The following is a 26,104-nucleotide window of genomic DNA, read 5'->3' on the forward strand; positions in this document are numbered from 1 at the left end:
AACGATGCTTCTATTTTTAATACTGCTATTTTTATATAATGTAATAAAACTCAAACAATCTTAAAACTCGTCTTATTCTTTTCAAATTGTTATTACCTAATAAAACTTTAATGTAAAAGAAATATAAAGTAATATTTTAGAACAACATAACCTCTCCAAGAACCAACAATGCCTCCTCAAAAATATCCTTAAATTTCGTGTCAATATTTATTCACAACTTTGTACGTAAGAATAACCCGTCTGGAATATATTATTACTTCATAAAACACTTATATGACGTTTTATATTAAATAAACATGAGCTACAAAATATTGGGAGGGCTTAAACAAGAAGTTTGTCATGGGATCATGTTAATTTTGTGGAGATTTCATCCAATTTTCGTCGAGTCGAGTCCGGTCGCTATGCAGCGTTTCGTTTTAAATAACCGTAATATTTTTAAAATAAGTAATAATAATGAAACCATCAAAGAATATGAATTTACAACTAACTGTTAAAAGGAAGAGATCTCAAAGTTGAATTTGTAAGTTGATCGGTAAAGTTAAAAAATAGTAACTTCTAACAAATGCTTTTAATTTTAAAGTAGTCACCAGTGTACAATTATACTTTTACTCATAAGTTATACAATTTCATATTAGATAATTATATATGTATATATATATATATATAGGTAGTTTTAAAAATAAATTAATATAATATTAAAGAAATCGGTAAAAATAATAATAAAAGATTTTAGCGTTGCATAAGTAATTTATTTTATATTTAATCTAATATATAACAATCTCGTATCATAGTGTTTGTTAACTCCACCGAAACAACTTGACTGAATTTTATGAAATTTTTATGTAGGTATACATTTCGTAGGCTATTTTTTATAACTTCAGGTATTAAGAGTGGCTCTATCCAGAATTTTTCTTTACTATAAATAATTTGTTGTTAGTCAGTTAGTATGTTGTATCTTAATACACATAATCAAGCTAACCACGCACTCATTTGGTTGGTCATGTTTACAAAATCCATCACAGTACATTGTGTATTAGATCGTATCATTCACCGCCATATTTCAACATGGCGTCGGTCATTCAATTTATTCAATTCCATTCGTTCATTTTTCAATGCCATGATGCCAATCCGATAGGTGAAAATCTAAATTCATTCGATATTCACGTGTACAATATACTAGGGTGATATCCAAATATAGGTGTACCTACGTAGGTTTACCTAAAGGTTATTTTTATTCGTTTAGGTTCAAAATGTTACAGTGCTTTTCGAGTAGTGAATCCAAATGTAATAAGAACTCTGGACAATTCATACAATCATCTAAGTCCAAGCTAATCAGAGCTTGTTAAAGGGGTACTAAACAACAGATAGAAAAAATAAGCGTAATCTCTCTAAAAGATATATCTGTTATTATAATAATTTCTGTTATTGCAATATTTATCTGTGATGCTCCCTTTCCTTTCTCTCGTTGTAGCGTGATGTTATAGAGCTTTCCTTGATATCCAACGGTAATTTTTTCTAATTAACAGCAATAGTACCTGAGTTTAACGCGTTCATCGATAGAAACAAACTCTTCAGATTGATAACATTAGTATACATTTTGATAAATATATTAAACCAGTGAGTACAAAATATTATAGGAATTGAAACTATACATAGATTCTAGACAAGATTTCACGTAATATAGTAGTAAGTAGTAGTAACATTATTATTACATTTGAAAAGTTAGGATGTTTTGTTATTACTGGCTATATTGATTTTTATGACCAGTATATAATTCGAAAAATGTTCTTTTTTGAAATTTCTTTTTTCACCGTCACAGTATCGCCGTACAAAAAAGGATTTATAGAACCGTTTTGGACAACCGTTTTCAGTCAATATAAAGTGTGTAGCCAGCCTAACTTACATTTCACGTAACTATAACTAGTATTTCAGTAAGTTTCGAGTCTCGTTACTGAACTAAGAAATACTCGTAGTTTAGCGTTTAAACGAGTAAATACAAAATTGAACCACGTTTAATCTCTCATTATAAGACTTGTTGAATAGTTTTCCAGTATTGAACAAGTCGTAACAACTGTTGACGACGAAGGGATATGGTTTATGAAAATTCTAGAACTGATTTTTATGATTAAGGTACAATATCTTATTAATTAATATTAGAAACGCGAAAGTTTATGAGAACAGATTATGATGAAACTTTACAGTAATATAGCTTATACTCAGAATAATATATAGGCTATAAATTTCGCACGGATGAAATCGCTGGCACAGCTAGTAAATATATATTTTAATAAATTATGCTTCAGCAAAATATGCTGAAGTCCACTTCATTACATAATGGACTTGTATTTTTTTTGAGTTTGTTATTATTTTGTTTAGATCCGGTACCATTAGCATGTGTGAGACCACAAATATTCAGTACAGATCATGACTATCGCCACTGGAAGTGCTTTGGCGTTACCTCCTAGTGATAAAACTCCGACCGTTATTAGACGTACATACATCAATATTGCGATGTGACACGTGTTCCATCTCTAAACGAGACATCATGAGGCAATAAATAGAGTTTGTAAACATAGTATTTTAGTTATATGTTTTAAAAATAAAAAAAATCTGTTAACTGTTTATGTACGACATTTTAGCCGCTTATGAACGTCATTTTTTTGTATTACTATTTTTTCCTACCATCCAGTTAAGTACACAGATTCAATTGAGAAGAACTGGCAACAATCTCAACTGAATTTCATTTTTCATTACTTATAAAGGTGTCTATGTCTTATTAAATGAAAATCCAGTGCTGGAACAAGTACAGCCGTGTACACTCGTCATACAAGTAATCGTTTAGTGAGTAATAAGCTTTGCTCAGTTTTTTACATATTTGTAATGTAAATTGATTACTATAATATTGTACACTTTTATTTAGAACAATGTTTGAATGTAGAGGTAGCGCTTGAGTCGATTTGGTTGCTCGCGAGTGTATAATTAGTTGAAAAATTACTAAGTATACAAAAATCTGATCGCTAGCTTTAAATATTTTATTCTACATTTCTAGACACTTATTTGACGACCTCGGTGGTCTGTTCTGGTGGTGATCGTAAAGCGGTCTAGCACACCGCTTTACGACCGATGGTTGCAGGTTCGATTCCTCGCACGGCACAAACATTTGTATTCATGAGTATGATTGTTTGTATTGGTCTGGTTTTTTTCTATGTATAATATGTATGTCTTTACAAAAAAAAAATTATGTATATGTGTCAGTTATCTAGTATTCATAACACAAGTTTTAGCTAGCTTAACTTGTGTCTAGATGGCGCTGTGTTAATTGTCCTGAGATTATTATCATTATTATTATTATTACTTATTAGAAATATAGTGAAAATTGTTGGCAATAAAATTTAATATGAACTGATATCTACTAACGGATGCTATCCAGATTCTAATAGATACTATCTAGATATTTGGTTTCCATATCGCAGCCATCGATCTTATACTGCAAGCAAAATGCTTGGTGGCACAATTACTTCCATACATATATATAAGTACATATATTTTATTTGTTTATTGTATATCGGCCTCGACGTCAACTCAATAAAATTTATCCTATTACGACAAACATATTAAAATTACGACTAAATATTATAATATGTTAATAAATATTAAAGAATATAATGAAAACACTCTTATTATTATTTTTTGTTCAGTTATTACCATACCGTACTCATGTACCGCATACTGTTTTTTGAGTAACACTCTCTTCTAGGGTTGTTTTGAAGAGATTGCGTTAGCAATAAGACTGCCTTTTGTATCTTCTTTCAACATTGGTGGAATAAATAATTAAAAAGATTTTTTTGATTTTTATTTGAGTTTCTTATTATTTTTTATATAATGATTTTATTTTCAATTGTGCATTAAGCACAATATTTTCCGTATATATGATATAACAATTTATATGCAGCTGTGTGCATCATCATTGTTGTGTTGGGATGTGTGATGTAATAAATGTTCATCTATTCTATTTAATTCTGTTATTCTAAATAAATTATTATAATAAATTCTATGAAAAACAAAGTAACAATCTACCGTTAAGCTTATGTGTATGTAAAAACAACTCAAAAGAAATTCTTTAAACGTAAACGCGTCTTTTACGCAGAATTCTGCGAATGTTTAAATTTCTTAGATGCAAACCTTTACATGCCAAATAATTTATGACAAGCTAGAAATATTTTAATTCTTGGAGTTATTAATATATTACAAGTTCTTACCACGGCTATGCCTTTGTTTACATAAAAGCTGTAATAATTACTGAAAACAAGAGAAATGTTTCTAGTGACGTTTATCATTCGCATAGCGCATTGACAGAAGTGATATAAAACAAAATGTATATAAAGAACTCTCATATTTTAAATATGGATAAACAAATATAAAACTGCCAATGATTCTCATTGTAGGTCTAACAAAAGAGTTATATCGTACTCGGAATATGTGCCTTCGCTTAAAACGTTCTGATTCTTTCAGCCATTTAATCCTTTAATAAGTACAAACGAATGGCCAATTTTATTTATAAATTAGTACAAAAAATGGCATATTTCAGTTAATATATCAATGAAAGATAGACGAACAAAATACTAATTCATCATCTCGGACATTTTGATACTCTTTTTATGTCAACTTGTTTACCATTCCAACTGAATGGTAAATAAGGTAACTAAGACGTTAGGTATTGTCATTTAAAAGCGTATGCTACTCTCTTTACTAGATTATATTATATTACTTTTAAAAAAGAATATAGAACTCTCAAATTTTAAATGGATTGGAGGGAAAATACAAATCCTTTACAATAAGTACAAAATATTCGTGTTATTTTCGTAAGAACAAAAGGAAAGTCGTTTGCAAAAAAGTCGTGTTAAAAAAGTCGTTTGCGTGTATAGTATCACCTATTTCAACTGCCAAGCACCGTCCTTTCTAAGATGTATTTCGCTTTCAAGTAGAAATAATGTAGTGAAATTAGAGGACCTGACATCTTAGTTCTATAGAATGAGAACGCGTATATGTGTATATGTAGGATTGCCACCGATTGTTTGTCCCTAGTTTTGAGCGCATACGGGAGCGTAAAACTATAAAAAGATTCTATTTTATTAGGTACATTTTAAATGATGATAAAAAATGACTACATTTAATTTTAAGGTCTGAAAATAAATAAAAAGGTAATTTATGACATTTTAACTGCTGTTTATTATACTAAGTTTAAAAAAACCTGTTGACATGTCCGGGTTCTGGACTCTAAAATCTGGGGTTTTTACGCGTCTTGTCCTGGTTTCCAAATTTTAGTGATGGCAACCCTATGTATTATGTCTTCTAATTAAATAAAAAACATTTCCTTTTATTTTAAAAGTACTACGTTTTTAACGATATCAACTGACGTCCGTGAACTCATACATTGCCTTTATTCCAGAGGTCTAAGATGTTATTCTTTCCTGTAATTTCACTTCCTAACGCACACTACAAGCGAAACATATCTCACAAAGCATGGCGGCTAAAATAAGTGAGTCTGAGACACCCACGCAGACATTTTACAGTCTATAACTTTGATGTTACGGATAAACTAAAATAATAATATTAGCATAAGAAATATTCCGTTTATTTGATGTATATAAATAATAAATTAGTCACATATGTCACGACAAAAGCTAATGGTTATTTATGATCTATCTACATTGAAGGATAAAATGGGGAGCATGAGTGTATATGAATACGTGAAGCAAAAACTTTGTACCCCTTTTTACGAAAGCTAGGCGGACGTTGGAGTATGGAATTTCGCAAACTTATAGTTTACTAGCAGACCGGCCTATAGTTTACTAGTACCCGGCCACGCGATGCTGTGGCTAAGGTTCTTGAATAAAATAATATTGCGACTATAAATTGAGGTGTAAGTAAGATAGGATCTTCCAAGTTGGATCCAATTGCACATAATGTGCAAATCAAATTTGCAATCGGTTCAGTAGTTAGAGTCCATCGCGGACAAACAACGTGACACGTAATTTTTATATATTAAGATATAGAGATGGAGTAGAGTATGCACTGTTTTTTATTATTCATAAAAATTAAATTGATTCAATAAAACACACTACCATTTACATAATATTTTATTAGTATTTAATATTTTATTAATACATACGTTTTTAGTCTTTAATAGAACCTTAGTAATGATCGAACTTAATTTAATTCTAATTATGATTAAATTTCGACCACTGAGCGACTACTAGTGTTTTTATTTAATTTATAGTTCTTCTTTTGTTTCTTAGATTTCTTTTTTTTTTGTAATAATATTAAGTTTACTTGAAATAAATAATAATCCTGTAGTTATAAATTAAAGTGTGTAACGTATTTGTTTGTTTAGTTTAGGAAATTATATAATTTCTATTTGTACGCTACGTAGGTATCTAGTTTGTACTGAAGTTTGTTGTTATTTTAATATACCCAAATTCTGATAATAGGGATGTATATATTAGTAGATTAATAAATTGTTTATTAATATTATTATTAACTGTATTAATTATTAAAGTTAAGGAGATAATTGGATGAAATAATAATATAAACAATATCGACAATTCACACAGCGCCATCTAATCTCAACTAAGCAAAAGCTTGTGTTATCGGTACTAGAAAACTGATATCGGTACAAAAAAAAAATCAAGTATTTGCTTAGATTTTTTTTTTTAAATATATGAAGGTAATATATAATGAAAACACCCAGATCGATACAAACAATGATACTCATATCACAATGTTTGCACCACGCAAGGAATCAAACCAGGCAGAATTTATTATGAATGATTTATTTTTCACCTTTCTCCACGCTCTCCTGTTCTCTTTTGACTTTAAAGTTTATTTTGTTTTCAAAAAGTAAAAAATAACACTAGTGTATAAAACATACGAACATAATTACTCCAGTTGGAGGCAACTTTATGTCTGTTAGCATCCTGTTGACAGACATTTTACTATGCGCTCTAAATGTTACACTCATTTACCTAAAAGCTGTGCAAGATTTAAAACCATCACGGTGACAATAAACTGTTAAACTTGTCTGCGAGTAAGTGCTCATTATTTTTTAGTTCCATTTAAATTGGGGGTGGCCATCGATTGAAGGTTAATCATAGACAAGAATATATTAATTGTGCACGTATATTAAAAGTAAAAAAAATCTATAAGGTGTAATCATTTAATCAAAGACAAGAATATATCAATTTGTATGAAACTTGAAAAGTTAAACAAGTTTTGTCTATGAAATAAAGAATATATCAATTTGTACGGAACTTAAAAAGTCAAACGTACAAATTAAATATATTTTAATAATCTTTATATAGTATATAACAAAGAAACCGCCGCTGTCTGTTTAATTAATGGATTTTAATGCAGTTTTCAGCAATCAATACAGTAACTCAAGACGAAAATATGTATCCATAATACGTGCGTGTTATAATATAGAACATGTCGAGAAATGTAAAGATTTGTAATGCATCCGTGTGAGCCAGAACGGGTTGTTAATATATTCTTTTATATGACGATCTAATCTAGCGGTTTAACACCCGGCTTTGTTTCGTATGGTCGCGGGTTCAACCCAATACAGACGTTTGTATTTTATTATGTACGTTTCATCACCATTGTAGTATAAAAAATATATTTTCTATGTGTGATAGGTCTGTATTTAATTATTTATATCAGTTGTCTATTAACTCATAGTAAAAGTATTGTTTAGTTTGCGACTAAATGGAATTGACGAGATTATTTATATATCATAGATAAGATAATAATAATAAAAAGAGGTAACGTTTGTGACGTTGTTGGAGGCAATTTCTGGATCTACTGAACCGATTTTGATATTTCTTTTAGTATTGGATAGCCCGTAACAACACGCTATAGGAGCAGAGCAGTAATGAATAATGTCACAAAAACGGGGAAAATGTGAAGCAAACGAAGTTGCGCAGGTCAGCTAGTGTGTACTAATGAAATTGCATAGTACATATATTAACTAGCATATTGTGTGTGTATTAAATCAATTCAATTAATTGTCTGATTGAAATTTTTCATTAATAAATTTATCATTCACCTTCCTATGTGTAATGACATAAGAGAAAGTGACATATACGTACATACATAAATACTTATTTATGTATGTGCCCGATGCCATTTTGTTTTAGAATAATTCATAAGGACCGAATAAACCGACATGAAAATGAGCAAATGTAGACTATTAATTAGATATTCTGGTGGCGTGAGAATATTTATTAATATTGATCACACGAGAATCACATATTAATCTTCATCTAAAATCTGACATAAAAAATAAAATAAATTTAATTAAGATTTTTATTCTAATTCAGATATTTTACTAAAATAAAACATATAATTTTAATTTTCAGAATCATCCCATGCTATCACATTTGATTGTCTATATTGACTAAGACTTTGGAGATAAATATATTGAGGACATGTTGTTTAACAATTGGAAATATGAATACTACCATCATTATATAGTATTATACAAAGTCGCTGTCGCCGTCTGTCCCTATGTATGCTTAAATCTTTAAAACTACACAACCAATTTTGAAGCGGTTTTCTTTAATAGACAGAGTGATTCAAGAGGAAGGTTTATATATATAATACATGTACACCCGTGCGAAGCCGGGGCGAGTAGCAAATTGTATATAAAACTACAATTGATAAATGACACATTTTGTCTATTGCATGCCAGAAATAACTAATGTGTACAACTAATATACGTTAAACCAATACTGTAAAACCACATTTAAGCAAAAAAATTAATTACATTTCCTCATTGTTATTCAACAAGTATGTTAAGTTAAAAGCATTAAATTCAGATAAACAGATCTTTGTATCAACGCAAAAATGACCCTGACTTCCAAGTGACTTCTTTTTAATCGGCTTTGAAATCAGTTTTAGGGCCGATTAAAAAGCTTATTAATGGTTACCAAGTGGCTCTAGTCGGATGTAGAGATACTACATTTGGTGTGACAAACGGTTAGATAATAAACTTGGAATTGTTGGCTTCAGGCACCCGAGGGCATTTTGTCTAAAACTTTAATTCCGACGCAGATGTAAGTGGGTGGAATAAGTCTTACATTCGCTTATTTTCGTTATTGTTCACTGAAATGCTAAGTTATAATAATGTAGGTATAGGAATAGTAGTTAATTATTTATTTATATGCTAATTGAAAGTTTTATATTTAGACATTCCAATTTAATAATGGGAAGTTACAACAATTAATAAAAAGATCGATAAACTAGATTCTTGCTTGTTCTTGGGATGAGATCTTTCTGAATGAGCGGTAGATTAAAAAATAAATATGACTATTCAAAAATTAAGTTTATTTGAATAAAGAATTTTCTATTCTATTCTATTTTTATGACAATTTTATATTTTTTTAAAATAATATTTGAAAATGAATAAGTTTTTTCTTTATTGTAAATGTATTTAAAAATGCCTTAACACAAGATTATATATCCTTAGGTCCTTTTACAAAGAAATTTGTGAAACACTCTAAAAACAAGCAATGCTCTAAAACATTTTATTTATTTTTAATTAACAGTTAATTACGTTATCTTTAATTATTCACAACAAGACACTCTAATGCCTTAGTGGAAATTGTGAGAAAAATAACAAGTGGACGGCATAGTAGGCTAACGATAAGTGGCAACCGCCTATAGTATACCACGTTGACAACGTAGGAGGATTACCACGAGATGATATGATGACGTGATATCCTTGGTGCTATCATGTAGCACTAAGGATATCACGTCATCATAACACAGTCGTGGTAATCCTACGACTTGCCATTCCACAGGACTCAAGTACTTCCCCGTACCCTCTATATAGTTTGTATTCACACATTTTAACTTAAAATAGCTCACTTAAATATCGCCTTTATTTAAGTTATTAAGCTATTTAAGTTATTTTATTATACTAATAATAATTTTCCTTCGTTATTATATCTTTGTTATTATTTTCCTGTTTCCTTCTCGCATATTATCTACCTGTTCGATAATTAAATCCGTTTCCCTAAGGTTGCCTTAAAAGATTGTTTTCTAAAGCAATAAGGCCGCCTTATTATAATTATAAGGTGTTCTTTAATACATTAAGTATATCTTTTCTATATATTATATATTATACATAGTATAAAACAAAGTCGATGTCGTTGTCTATCCGTCCCTATGTCTGTTTATATCTTTAAAACTACGCAACGGATTTTGAAGCGGTTTGTTTTAATAGATAGAATGATTCTAGAGGAAGGTTTATATATTGGTAATATATGTACATCCGGGCGAAGCCGGGGCGAGTAGCTAATCAATAAAAAATTATTCAAAAGTGCTTATACTAAGTATATTTGAATAAAGATAATTTACATGTATTATTTAGCTCGTTACAAATAAAGAGTATATTCTATTAAATCTTTCACATTATTCTAAAGCATCTAAAAAAGCGTAATGTTCAAACAAAAGAAACATTAAACACATTAGTGCTATTAAGACTGTATACATCTAAAAGTGCATTATGATAAGCTATCGCAACGATTTAACTTAATTACTTTTTAGGTGGCGTGAAGCGACACACGCGAGTACCATATTCATATACCCACCGATAAAAGCAACAAAAACCTTAATCCTATCAGATAGGTTGACTAATGTAGTGCTATCTAGAATAAACAATGTTACTATCGGTTGTATATGTGATAACGATATCTCCATTGCCGAAAAACCTACGATTTACGTCGATATGTATGTTAATATATATAAAATATATGTGTGTAAACAATACACAGCAACATAGCTAACTCCACATGTTATGTTCAGGTTGCCAGCTTTTTATTCAGTCAGCATTAAATATACTATGAGTAGACTGTAAAAAGTCGTCTCTATGACCTCAGTCTCATCTATGTCAGACGCCAAATAGATTGCTTTGTAGGCAGAGGAATTACAGGATAAGATGCATCTTAATCCTTTGGCAATACATGAGTACTATCACGGATGTTATATGATAACGTGATGTCTGTAGTACTGTTCCTGTATATAGGCGACGATTACTGCTTACCGCCAGCTTTGCTATTCAATTACGTAAAAAAGTTTATAGTTTTCGAACTAAAATCACTGAAGGACTGGATTAAATAAATAATTCTGGATAGCAGCAATTAGAGCTTGTTTCCAGATAATAAGTAAGTCAAAAATATTTAGACTTATACTTTAATGAACATAATTAAAAAATAATAATTTTTATTTTTAATTGTGTTCTACCTATATTACGATTGCGTACATAAAAATTTTTAATTCTCGATATTTATATTAGAGGAGAAACTGACTAACAGAAAACATAAAAAATATTGCAGTTGCATTTCTTGCCAATTCTTCTCAACCGAAGTAGCTGATCGAAGCCTTTTCAACTACAGTATTTTAGAAATAGTATCCCTGTGATAAAGACTGATAAATTTTTGATGATATATTTTATAATCAAATACGTTTTTCTTTGGTTTCAATAGATCTATCCACTTTTGCTAGATCATAATACAGGTGCTAAATCTAAAAACCTGGGGTTTAAATGTCGAATAAAGGGCTCCGTTAGCTCCGTTACTTAGTTGGCAACATTTGCTTGTTGCCTTTTTGCGTGAAGCGGTTTTACACTGTTTAGTGGGTATAGATAAACGAAGCCGAAATTCAGTGATAGTAGATATTTATGAATCTGTATAACTTTCAGGGGATTTAGCTGAAATATGGATATCATTTCGGACTTTTCCTAGATAGATAACTAGATTATATATTTTTATCTCCAACCAACATATACCAACAGAAAAGTACACTCAAAACCTTTTAAAACTAGACTATTTCTCAGATATACTTTATAATAATAAATATTATTATTATATTATTAATTTAGACAGCGCTACTTAGTACCTTAACTTTTAGTATGCATACTATATGGTTTATTAATTAGGCACTTTTTTATATTAAAACGCCCAATATGTAACTCTCGTAGAACATTTTGTGTTATACGAGAATCAAACTTGTAACTATCGTAAAACTGCTGCACAATCAAGGAGTTATCTAACTCGTTAACCCAACATGGCGTTGAAGATTATTCATACTTTCCCACTAACGTTATATTGTGTTAATACTGTTATTATTTTCAAATAAACTCTAAATATATATTAAAATAGATACTAGAATGCTATATTTATGTAAGCATAAAATATATTTGAATCACAAAGCACAAGTTACCCCTCTAACATTAGTATTTACTTTTAATATTACCAACTTTCATAACTTCGTTCAAGACAATGACACTTGATTAGCATGCACCATTTCAGATAAAAATGCTTTATACGAGATGTAAATAATCAGATATTGCATGCAGATTGTGTACAGGTATTCATAAAAGGTAACTTTGTGTCTTGGTATAAAATAAAGTCATATTAAAATGTGGCTATATGAATAGCTATTAGCAATGCATTGAACTATGATATACGGTAAACTTACGTTCTTAAACAAGATCTAGAAGGTGGGTTTAGAATGTGGATAGTTTGTTTTAGGAAAGTAAACATTTTATATAAAAATTGTAGTGTGAAATTTTTTATTAAAAACTACTACATTTCTGGTCTACAACTTAGACTCTTCAGATAGTGAGGTGCGATCTTAAAATCGACCGAAATTAAAAAGATATATTTGTCAGTTTACATTTCTGAATGATTTTCCCGTGATAGATACACCAATAATAAAGTGTTAGGTCCAGCCGACATTAAATAAAGGGAGTTATTTTCCTTTAGGGCTCTTATATTTTGGAAATTCCGATATAAATGAAAATTATCCTAAATAAATATGTAGATGATTGCGATATGAGAGGAAAATCTAAAAGTTATTATTATAAAACACAAATTAAATATTTTACTCCAAAATACTTTACTAACTTACTCTATCTAGTAAAGTATTTTGGAGTAAAATATTTAATTTGTGTTTTATACTTCTGTAACATAAATTTACAATTAATAAATTAGTAAATGTTTAATTAGTGAATAAATATATCATAAATTATGTTAAACTTCGATTATGGGATGAGTCAGTAATATATACAAATATTTTACAGTATATACGCAATACATACTGTTAGCATGTGAGAAGATTTGAAATTGGTTTAAGCAATGCATGCACCAAAGAATGACACTCGATTCTTTCTGCCTACCCGCAAAGAGTCACGGCAAAACATACATCGATAGATGTTAGTATGGGGACAGGATATGAAAGTGCATGCACCTAAGTTTTGGCACTAGGTTCTCTTTCTCGGTACCTTGTAAAAATTCATATTAAAACAGACATACATAGAATACTAGCTCTATTTCAAGCGATTTGTCTGCTTACTTTGAGATTATTGATATGTCCGTCCTCATACTACAATATATTCAAATCAAGTGTCATCAATATTCGTTTAGCTATTTTGTCGTGTAAAGCTTACAAGCAAACAGACAAACAGACAGATACACTTTGAAACTTATTATATTAGATACATTTATAAGAAATAAATAAAAACAAGAAACATTCCAACAATTCTAGGAACTTTTTAGAAAATGCGGACAAAATATTAAAAGTCGTTATGGTTCTGATAAGTTAAAAACTTATTAAAAATATATTTACAATTTTTAAATACTATATCTGAATAGTGTTACTATTCTTTTTATCATACACGTATATGTCTATATCTTTCGGTAAAAAAAATGGCACGAGTTTCGCGAAATGAAAATTGACACTTTTCCACAGAGATGTTCTATATTTTTTGTGTACGAACAATTTTAGAAATTCTAGACACAATGCTTTAATATTATATTCAAGTCACCTAGGTAGACTTTCTATAAGGTATAAAATGTCTACAGCGGCTTGTTTGTGAGATATGTTTCGGTTAAAGGGTAAGGCATAAGGCAATTAAACAGCGTGCAGAGGCATTATAGATAAATAAATCGTTTATTTAACTAATACAAATCGTACACAATTACACTTATATATAACAAACTAACTCGTGCAACTTCGTCACACTTACTTGTCATTTATCATTATATTTCGCCTAATTTACATATCTTTTTAAATTGTATATGTTATTCTTATATATAAGCTATATTACTGTAAAGTTACATCGACACTTACTTACTTCCTTACTTACTTTAAGGAGAAGAAGTATCGGAACTAAATTGAGTTGATTAAAAAACTTTATTTTTATGTATTTAAAAAAAAAGTATTTACCTTTTAAAAATACAGTAATTTGATGAAATGCAGTAGCGGTAGTAAGAGCATGGGATGCGAGCATGGGAAAAGTAGCGTCAACGATCACGTACGGCTACAGTAACAATGTATTTACCATCAAACGGACTATATTATTGATTACCATTACTGTGCTATAATAAAATTAAATGATTAACTATAAAGCACCCATAATGTAAAAAGATGAATTGACAAAAAAAAAAATAAGACGTCTCGTCCTTACTACTTAATTATTAAAGGAGGAACTGACTTGACCTAGTAACATGAAATTGTACAAAGAATTTTTTGAACTGCATATATAAATTTATTAAATCCATCCGCACATTGAGAGGGATGAAGTGGTCGACAAAAGTGTCATTGAGGGATTCTAAATTTGCTGACGTTTCATTTCAAAGCCTAATATTCATTAAATGCCCTACTTAGAAGTATTAGGTTTAGAAATGTTACTATTATTGTATTGTAAACATGTAAGTTTGAAAAGAATACGAGCTGAGTTTCTTGTCAGTCTTCTCATCTCGAAATCATTCCGAACTGACGGTAGATTTGACATATCATAAGAGTCTGTAAGACCTACATGAATAAAGATATTTTGAATTTGAATTTGAAAAAATGTAATGGAATTGTTAGTAATGTGAGGTGATAACTCTTTTAATAATGTACCATATCAGATTGATCTCCACGCTTTTCCCCATCATGATAAATTCCTGGTAAATTTGTTACAGTAGGCTAACCTAACCTGACCTTATGTTCACCTTATCATCCTCCAGAAATTGTAGTACAGGCTGGTGCACCATTTTATTATCATCCAATAAAAAAAATATATATACCTAAGTACTAAAACACAAAATTTCAAGTATTAACGAAAAACTTAAAAAATAATACAAGTATATTCGTGGCCCAAGTGTTTAATAATACCTAGCACTACTGTGGCAGTCGTTAATGCCGTGCCCACAGAATCAATTTCAATATATTAGTATTATAATATTAATTCATATGTATGTCAATTTATAATATGGGCTTAGTAGCCAGAAATAAATAAATAACCCTAGACAATTAATACAACGCCATTTAATCCAACGATATCTAGTACCCATAACACAAGCTCTGCTTTGTGTTATGGGTACTAGACAATTGACATAAATAATATTTGTTTTGTAAATATATTAATAGAAAATACCTAGACCAGGTTTGTATCGATCTAGGTATTTTCTATTATTATTATAGTCCTGAAGAAAATACACCCCGACAAATAAATAAATTAATAAAAAAAATGATTAAACAAAAATTGTCATCATCATCACTCTCATTATACATTGTATAATTATAATATTTCTTCTACGTGCTTTGTTATTCTATTTCTTTAAAAATAAACATATTATTCTAGTCAGGGCAATACTATGCTTTTGCAGAGAATTAGGGACGTAACATGGTATGTTATTGGATTAGCGCTAACACGCAGGACGTTTTTCATTATCTTATCTTGTGACGAGAATATTTAGTAACGATGTGGTTTCAGAGACACAAGTATATTTATATTTTACCAAAAATAATTTCATTGTATAAATTTATTATGTACAATCTGTTTTATGTGAGGACTTACCGTTTTTCAACTATTCTAACGCTGTACCTGGACTTACAACTTCACTTCAATGACAGTTATACTGAGATACACCGCAATTCCCTTGTCAGGTCGAACTCCATACCTGGAAAATGTTGTGATTAATTGCAGACACATTCAATAGATTTCTTATGATTATAAAAAATGCACCCCACTGCGCTATCGGTTTAATCTGGTGGGTCACCAATGGAGAATAAGATGAGCATGAAGTTAGGTCAGTTAGCCCATCGTGACAAATTTACCAACAATTTATCATAATGGTTTCCAGGGGGTACAGCGTAGAGGTCTTGAGATGGTACGTAGCTAGTAATGGAATTATCCTATCATATATTATTACTAACAATCAGCTTTCCCTCCGAATTATGTGGTTAACTGAGTTAACTTTATCCTCATCATGCGAAATAAGTGAATGATTAATAATTTATTATTGTGTTCTGACACAGACGATGAAACTACGAATAATTTCAAAACGACTTCCTAGGTACCATCCACCCACGCCTAGATGTGAAGTCCCTCATTAGGTTAGGGCTAATGCAGTTAGGCCACTAACTCCCATTACCTACAACACAAAACGTGCTACTATAAAGAAGATCTACAATAACTAATTAACCTTGATGAAATTTTGCCCAAAGGACAATGCCAGTTACCAGATATCAAAGTTTCACACTAGTCAGATTTTCTTTAAACGCTCGATACTTCCAATAATAAGGATTTATATTTAGCTCATTCATATGAACAATAAAAGACAGTACAATAATTTGATAAAATCTGCAAGATATTAGAATTGTAATTAATTTTTAGAATAACGAACAAAATACAGTTTATATTTACTGTAATAATAGAGTAAGCCGAGTAGAGCGGTGCGTAAATATTCGTAATAAATTTCAGCCGCACACATCTCATAAAGCAATCTACTAGGCGGGTTAAATAGGTAGATATGAGGTGCCCACGCTATCGAATATGATATGAGAATTACTGTGGAGGATATCAAAGTGAATTTTGTCATATGAAGTCTACTCTGGAGTCATTCAAATTTAGAAACTAAATGGTACAAAATTAAAAAGTAGTAAAGTTATCTATGGAAGATATCGCAGTTTATTTTGTTCTGTAAAATCATTAACGTGACTAAAATTTAAAAACTAAATATAACAGAATTAAAAAATGGTAACACTCGCATCTTGACAAAAAACTACCAATAACATCATAATAGGTAGAAATGATGTACGAATATGATATAAACTTTTATTATGACTATATGGACGATATCGCAGCGTATTTTGTCATATAAAAGTCTACGTTGGAGTCACTAAAATTTAGAAACTACTAAACGGTACAAATTCAGAAAGTGGCAACACTGTACATTGTACATAAAACTACCAATAACATCACAAATTACACTGTGATACCCGTTCCTGTTACTCGTACATTATTGTTGTTGGTATCCCTGCGGACCAAGGTGTTATACTGTACCTAGTAATTTCATTGCCACATCTCGCCGTCCGGAGATAATCAGTAATTCAGTAGGTATTATTGGACTTTGTCTTGTGAACGATGTTAGATAAACACTGATATGATTCAATTTTATTTTATACTAGCTACCCAACCCGGCTTCATATGGATGCATTATAAATCCTTGAATTTATCGGTTTTATATTAATACTATGAATGTCACATATATGTAAATTGACGACCTCGGTTGTCTAGCGGTTTAGCACATCGCTTTATGACCAATGGTCGCGCGTCGATTCCTCGCACGGCTCAAACATTTGTATTCATGAGTATGATTGTTTGTATCGGTCTGGGTATTTTCTATGTATAATATGTATGTATTTACGAAAAATAATTATCTATGTATTTGTATCAGTTGTCTAGTACCCATAACACAAGCTTTAGCTAGCTTAACTTGGGCCTAGATGACACTATGTGAATTGTCCTGAGATTATATAAATGAATTTCTCATTTTGTTCAATACTATAACACGCATGTGTTACACATATAAACCTTCCTTTTGATTTGATTGACTCTATTAACTGCTGAAAACTGCATTAAAATCCATTTCGTAATTTAAAAGATATAAGCGAACAGAAAGTGGCGCGCCGGCGACTTTGTTTTAGACTATGTAAAGATATTTTTCTATTCAGATTTGAATAATATATAAAATACTTTTTCGTAATAATACATATTCGGACCTCTAAACCACAGGACTGTTATATAATAAAAATCCATAGGCATGGGTTAGTAGCTTGAAATAAATAAATAAAAAAATAATATACAATCACTTACACACATGTATGTGTATATACAAAGTCGGTCTAGCAAACTGTCTAACTGTGAATATCTTTTTTCGAGAACAACAGACTGCAATAAATGAGTAACTTAATAACAATATTGATATAATACTCCTAAAATGTAATCATGTAAGTTTTGCATTTCATTTTAACAAAAAGTAATATATTCTGAAATAACCAAATGAAATTAAACTTGAAACGTATGCTAGTATGTCCAGTGCTAAGTGTAACTAAAAAAAAAAAAAGAAAAAAACATTTGACTTTTTCCAATAGTAAAAGCAATGCAGTTTGGTCTACATTTATGCGTGGTGACACTCTACCCGCAGTCGGTAAATGCAATAACCTAGCACTTACCGGTAATGCTATGCGCCATCTGGCGGACGAGGAGATCGAATAAATTTTACGGTTTCCGCTAGTTTTAACCGGTTTCATGAGGTAACTATCGTTAATTACGAGGTGCTTTACTTAATTTATTTGATAATCGACTACTTTTCTTGCATTTAGAACGGTTATGTCGTTTTGTTCATGATTTGTAGATCGATTTTTACTCACTCAATTCAAAACTGAAAAATTATCTTAAGAAAAGGCAGTAGATCTATAAGTAGCAGTAGTCTTCAGGATCTTAAAAAGGGCAAGATTAGATCAACTGTATTTGGTAAATTAAATAATTATTAATATATTACAATTAATTATTTATTAATTTAATATTAATAAACTAATACAAATTAATATGTACCTAATATTATTTAACGAAGCTACTTACTTTTTTTTAATTATATATTTTTTTTATATTAAGAATGAAATCACGTGGAATTGAATAATATTTATTTCTAGAATAAAATGTAAATGATTGCGTAATTATTAATTGGAACCCACTGAGACATTTCTAGAGTTAAAATAATTCTACGCAACTATACAGATATAGATACGTAAATTTATATAATCTACGTATCTATACCGTATCGTAACTAATCTATCTATAGTTTTAGCATATGTTACAAACGAACTTGGCGCTGATGTACCCTGTACACCTCATGGTAAGTGATTACTGGCTGCCGCAAGAGCACCCGCAATACCAGGGAAATTGCAGAGAAATCGCAAGTGCGTTGCCGGCCGTTTAAAAATGGATAAACTCTTTTATTGAAGGTTTCAATATCGTATCGGTTCGGAAATACCATTGCTGGAAGGTGATTCCACAATGTGGTTGTGTGTATCAAAAAGTGCATACGCTGGAGGACCGCCATTCATCCCGAGAGCTTTCAATCGAGCGGTGATATCCCTATGGAACTGCCTCACTAATTTATAATTGTTATTCATAATTACATTGTTTATGAACAAGGACCAAACAAAGTATACTAAATTATTTATGGGCGTATCAATTGCTCGCTTCCGATAATTAAGTTGTGATTTACCAGTGCTGTGAGCAGTTCAGGGCGTGTTAATTACTCTTGTGATGTAATTCGTCTAATGAAACATTGACAAAACATATTATGTATTAATGTATGAAATTTTATACACACATAAATAATATCCTAAATTAATATATAGCATATTTTATACATATTTGTTAGCATAATGCCTTAATGCCACCTATGATGGTATGCATTAATGTATGATATTTTATATTGAGTAGTGTCGCGGTGAGTACACCGCACAATAATTATAATCTTTAGACAATGCATTACTTATGATGGTCGCGGGTTCGATCCCTCGCCTGATTCAAACATTTATGAGTGTCATTGTTTGTATTCGTCTGTGTGTTTACAATGTATATTGTGTATGTATTTAAAAATATAATTCAGTAATTCTATTAGTTGTTTAATATCCATAACTCAAGCTCTGCTTAGCTTGGGACTTAATTGCAGCTGTGTGAAGGTGCAGGTTTGGATAATATGATCAATGAGCAAGAAACTTGCCTGTCGTTTTTTTTTAATAAATGTTATTGGTGCAACATTACATTTTTAAATTAAAAGTTGTGTGAATACAGACTGCCAGATAGCACAATATATTTTTATTTTGTTTGTTAATAAGAAGATGTAAGTAGTATTAAAAGAGTGCCAGCGATTTTATAGCAAAACAACAAAAGTTTTTTATAGATTTACTGAAAATCCGTTCATCACACTTCGAACACTGCCAAGAAAGCCGCGAGTTCTACACGCATCATCACAATAGCTTTAAACTTTTGATGAGGGGTGACAGTGGCGCTCATTAGGCGTGTTCCTCTGTCTCTGTCGCACGCACACAATCTTCATATTACATCTATCTTTTTCACCCACTCAGGTAATGCCACGTAGTTCCAAAGTGTCATCCACTGTTTTCAGTTCTTTAATTATTTTTTTTGTAGTGACGGCGGCGGTGTTATTTTTATAAAGGTTAAATGGAGTGTTATTGATGATAGAAATACAATATTAATTGGTTTCAGCATTGTGTTTACTATAATAACAGAGATAGAATGGGCTTTTAGTTTTGAGTACCTTCAGCCTCAATTACTCTATAATACTGGTAAAGGAATTTCAGTTTTTAAAAGTTGGTAGCAATACATATTTATAAAAAAATAAAAAAAAAGCAGAACAAAACCTAATTCACAGGACTAGATTTAGTTATTATTAAATAACTAAATAACTTTCAAAACTTCACATATAAGTACAAATAATTTAGAATACACTGTAAATTATATAATGAATAGTTACACACCTAATGTTGTTTCAAATTATGTATATTTATATGGCTGTATGGCACTTATAATTTGGAAACGAAGTGTGGTAACTGCTATATAGTTTAGTGGCTCCTATTGGTAGTAACATAATGTTATGTTAGCCTATATAACACTCGGGGTTAATGTACCTTTCTAACAGTGAAAGACTTTTTAAAATATGATCAGCAGAATCATAGATTACCCCAAAACTTATGAACATACAAACTTTACCTCTTTATAATATTACTAAAGACGTGTCAAAATAAATAAATAAAGTACTATAACAATTTTAAGTCACAAATACGGCAGTAAGGTTGTGGTATGACGAATATTTTTACTGAGAGAGTAATCACCACGTTTTTAAATATTTTTACGCGGGAAGAAAAACAGGTCAATGTTTGACGTTCTATTTTTGAGTTATGAATTTTATTTTTATTGAATAGCTAATGGCTTTGATCGCAAACAGTTCGTATATTGAGTTTATTTCAGTAAAGATTGTTAACCGACGTTTAAAAGAAGAAGTTGCAAGTTCTTAAATGGATTGTTTTATTTTTACGTTTCTGTCATACAAATCTCTGTCAGTAATAAACTGATTCCTTCGGTCAGTAGGTATCAACGAATATGTTAATGTCGAACTGCCTCCCTACTGCTACCGCATCAGATGTTGATGAAAAACCCGGAAGTCTTTCTATAAAAAAATATTGAAATCTGTTTGATATTAATTTATTTTTGTTTTCTTACTAATTAATATTATGACTATTTGCTACTACATAAATAAATAATATCCTAGACTAAAACGTATAATACTTTTACTGAATGAAATAAGGGAAATTTCATGAATTAAAAAGTATTATAGCCAAATATTCAAGTATCATAGATACTGCTACAGCCAAATATTCTTGTATCTATCGCATATCCTACTCTGCGTACATCTTATTATTCCACGCAACAGTCTACAAGCAATACACGTAATTACCAAACGTCAGGCGCGACTGTAAGTCGTGTCGTGATGTAAGGGGTTATGCACACAACTGCTCACCCAGGGGACAGACGCCAAGCGTGCTGGCTACGTCACGTGTTACTAGGTTTATATATGCGGCCTTGGATGAACTGTTTATTGGCTTTAGAAATTCCGTCAGGGTCCTTTTCAGTGGTAATAATTTAGTTATGCGCAGGGTCCGAACCGAATACAAAAATTCAGAAAGTGCATTGCAACAGGCGGCAATTGCTTATATATGCTGTGTGTTAGAAAACATATATTTTTATGACATGTTTAAATTTTTATATCATTTGTTCCAGATCACATCAAAATGGGTGGAACATCCAGGACTTGTCTTTTCTTCATCACTATGCACTTAATTTACGCGGCATCATCGCAAGACATCGAGAAGCGTGTACCCAAAGGATTTCTGGGCATGAGAGGCAAGAAATACGACTCAGGCTCAACAGAACAGTTCTATAAACGGAAACCACAGTTCTTCGTCGGTGTCAAGGAAGAAGAACTTCTTAGAGGCTTTAGAGAACTACGAGTATAAACGAGCGCCAATGGGCTTTGTTGGTATGAGGGAAGAAGGAGTCGTACATCCCTGACATGTATTACCCAGATAGTTATGAATACGTTCCAAAGAAGACGGCTCCCTGATTGGTCAGATCGACTACGCTTCCAGCGATGAAAGAAATAAACTTGACGAAAATGAATTCCCAATTCTAAATGATGTCCTCACGCAATATTTACAGAAACTTGAACGGCCCGAACCTATGACTGCAGCGACTATCGACGATGACTTATCCAGCGAGAGGATTACGAATGAGGTGGACAAAAGGGCAGCCAACATGCACCAGTTTTATGGTGTGAGAGGAAAGAAGTCGGTGCAAGAGAAACGACCTTATGATTTGACGTTTCGCGGCAAATTCATTGGGGTACGCGGCAAAAAAGACGTTAAGACCAGTGGCGCGCAAGAATTAAAGTTTTTACTGAACGGCCCCTGGCCCAAGAGGAAGGCGCAAATGGGATTCTTTGGGATGCGAGGCAAAAAGTGGATCGACGGTAAGTCATTCTCCTCTAATGTAATAGGTCTAAAGAGATGACTGCGCAAAATTGTCCTTTAGTCACTTGTCCAAAGCCACAGGTCATTGTCACTTGGTTCTATGCTTAAATGACCTTGTAAGCATACATCAACTTAATTATATTAAAAGACACTTAAAAATTATGTTTTAGACCTTCTTCTACATAATGCATAACATTACCCATACATAGAAGGTAGTGCTCACAAACACAAAAAATTACAATTGTTGTATTAGGTTCAGTTACGTTGATAAAGTCCCCCAGTCATAGATTTTCTCCTATATCTTCCAAGTACAGACCTATACGTAGCTATTGCATTATAGTATTTTGTCTATGCCTAATGCCATGAGGTCGGGTTACTTAGCTCATCGTAGCAAATTCATGAGGAATGAATCACTATAGTTTCCAGGGGGAACTGCGTGGAGTTCAACCTGACTTGACCTGATACATTGTTAGGAATGAGTTCATTAGTAGTATGTAACTAACAATCCCTTCCCCCTGTGATAATGGTGTGTAATGTGATTGAATGTTCAAACTATAAGAGACAATAAATTATATTTACTACAAATATATCTACTGAATATCTCCATTGGCAGCAAGGGAATTTATAGTAACGTGGACTGATGACCCCATTGTTAGCAATGTACCCCGTTAAGTTGACCTCCACGTATAAATTCCTGGTAAATTTATCACGATGGGCTAACTGACCTGACTTAATGTTCATCTTATCATCCTTCACTGGTGCCCTGCCAGCGTAAACCAATAGCGCACGCCGGTGCACCATTCCATTATCATCCATTAAAAAAATCCATTGTTATTGTACGTCATTCTGCTTCTATCCTGATTTGCACCACTCGTGCATTTTACTATCTTATCAACTTGAATTTTACGTGAAGTGACTTTTTTATGAGTAATTGGGATGGCCAATAAGCTGACATCGCCTATATACATGAACATTATAACTGACGTCATGTTATCATGTGACGTCCATCATGTGACGTGAATCATGCGTTGTCATTCTAAGGGAACAAGGTGTCCTTCCTCTTATCCAGTAACTTTAATGCTATATTTATTCAAAACTTTAATGCACAAATACAATATATTAATGTACTTATGGCAAACTTAACACCTAAGGGCGTTCTCTACCAGTCAACCATAGGGCAAACTGAGAAGTTAGTAAGCGTCGCATTATAGTACAAACACTTACGTGGTAACTTTACAATAATAGATATTATTAGACATACATACATACGATACATAAATATATATATATACTATATCTCATCCTTCAACCACAGTACAACCTGCAAAGCAAGCTGCAAAATTAGATGAGAAAGATGTCCACTCAGCTTATTTAGTGGAAATAGTAATAAGAGTATATAACGCTCTTCGCGCAGAATATAATAATGGGTTTAGGATGTTGTTGGGGCTCCCTCAGTTCTGTATCAAAGATGAGCGCATCAAAGATGTTTGCAGCAGCGTGGATGGCTTTCAAGTCATGATGCCAAAACAAACTGCATCACTGATGTTTATAATCCGGGGGAACGCAAACATCTTCCCAAGCACTATAGCAAATGTGTATGTAGAATATAGTTTGTACGTTGTTAACTAACATTATATGTATAAGTATCCGAAATTAATAAATAATATTTATATTTACTATTCGCTGAAATACAATGAAGCACGGATTGTTGTTTTACGCAGAATTCTGAAACCACATAGAAATTGGGTATTCACAAATGGTCACGTAGACAAAATTGTGTTTCAAAAAACGTATACACTGCTGTGATTGTATAAAGCGTTTATATCTTTTAACAATCAATAGACGAACACCTATGAATATTTGATGCGTATACTACAATTTTGCAATGAAATTACCGCTAATATTTGAGTAGGTTAGCCTTTTGAAATCGTGTCGAGCTGTGTCAATTGAAATGTTTACCTAATCAAGGTACATAGTTAATTAGGTACTACGTATTAAATAATTTAGAAATCTATTTACCTTACTATATTTACCAAGTACTAATACAAATTATTGATAGTAAGTAAGTCATTGATAGTAGGTATTCATGAAACTCAATTACTTTTCAAAGAGGCAAAAATGCAAGATTTGTTACTGGCCGCTTGCCCATCATAGCTTTTTATTTTTTATATTATTTAGATGGCACATTTTTATATAAATTTTACTTTATTGTTAGGCTTTTTATGATCAATATTTTTTACGTCTCATTTATATAAGTGCGCCGCCAACAATTCTTCTCTACACCTCATGGTTGACTGGTAGATAACGCCGCAAGGCGTTAAGTCTGCCTTATATACATTATTTTCGTAGCATTAAACTGAAGTAAATGAATAAATAATAAGTATACACAATAGTGTTGTCATCTCGCTTCAATCATAAAATTAATTTTGTAACCCTCATACAAACTGCGTGGTCGCATGATCAATTTGGTATAAAAGTTCAAAATTTTTTATCAGAAATATTTCGTATATTCGATTCGACTTTCTGTACCAATATATCCTTTACTACAGAGTAATTAACACTATCTTATATAAGACTTAGCACCATTCTCAAGTAATAAAGTAAAGTAATTAAATTCTCATTTATTTTGGTGGCACAGTTTCATTTAGAAATTGTTTTGTAGGATTGTAGGATGTGGTCAGAATCTTCAAAATGGATCGACATAAATATTGCTATAAATGATTATATAATCAAAATTGTTACACAGATTCATAAAAAGTATTCTCTGTTACCCTTATGACGAATTCTGTATAGGCTTCTAATGAAAATAATAATCGCATTTTTTTTTACAGAAGCGAGCCCTGAAATGGAAACGCCTAACTAAGTGTCTTCACTACATTTGAATAATTATGCAGTCTTCTTAAATCCTGTTAAGATATCTACATATCCTTATAACATAATGGATTCCTTGCCAATTTAAATATAAGTGGCTTATTCTAACGTTGCATCGTTGGATAAGTTTTATCTAGTCAGCATACTGCGTAGGAGCAAATTAAATTACAAATTTGTTAGGTTGCGATCACATGCACTGGCCAATTATTGCGGCAAAAATACAGTTCGCCAAAACCAAAATGTGAAAAACAATATATAGCTGTCAAGACATTTGCGC

At 31.4% G+C, this 26,104-nt stretch overlaps 1 pseudogene; it reads left to right on the plus strand.

The window, feature by feature from the left end:
* Positions 1-22,218: 22,218 nt before the first annotated feature.
* Positions 22,219-25,920, plus strand: LOC131842453 (tachykinins-like; annotated as a pseudogene).
* The last annotated feature ends 184 nt before the right edge of the window (positions 25,921-26,104 follow it).

Source organism: Achroia grisella, unplaced genomic scaffold (genome assembly GCF_030625045.1).
Source record: "Achroia grisella isolate CSIRO2021 unplaced genomic scaffold, CSIRO_AGI_Agris_v1 utg2354, whole genome shotgun sequence".
Taxonomy (NCBI): Eukaryota; Metazoa; Arthropoda; class Insecta; order Lepidoptera; family Pyralidae; genus Achroia; species Achroia grisella.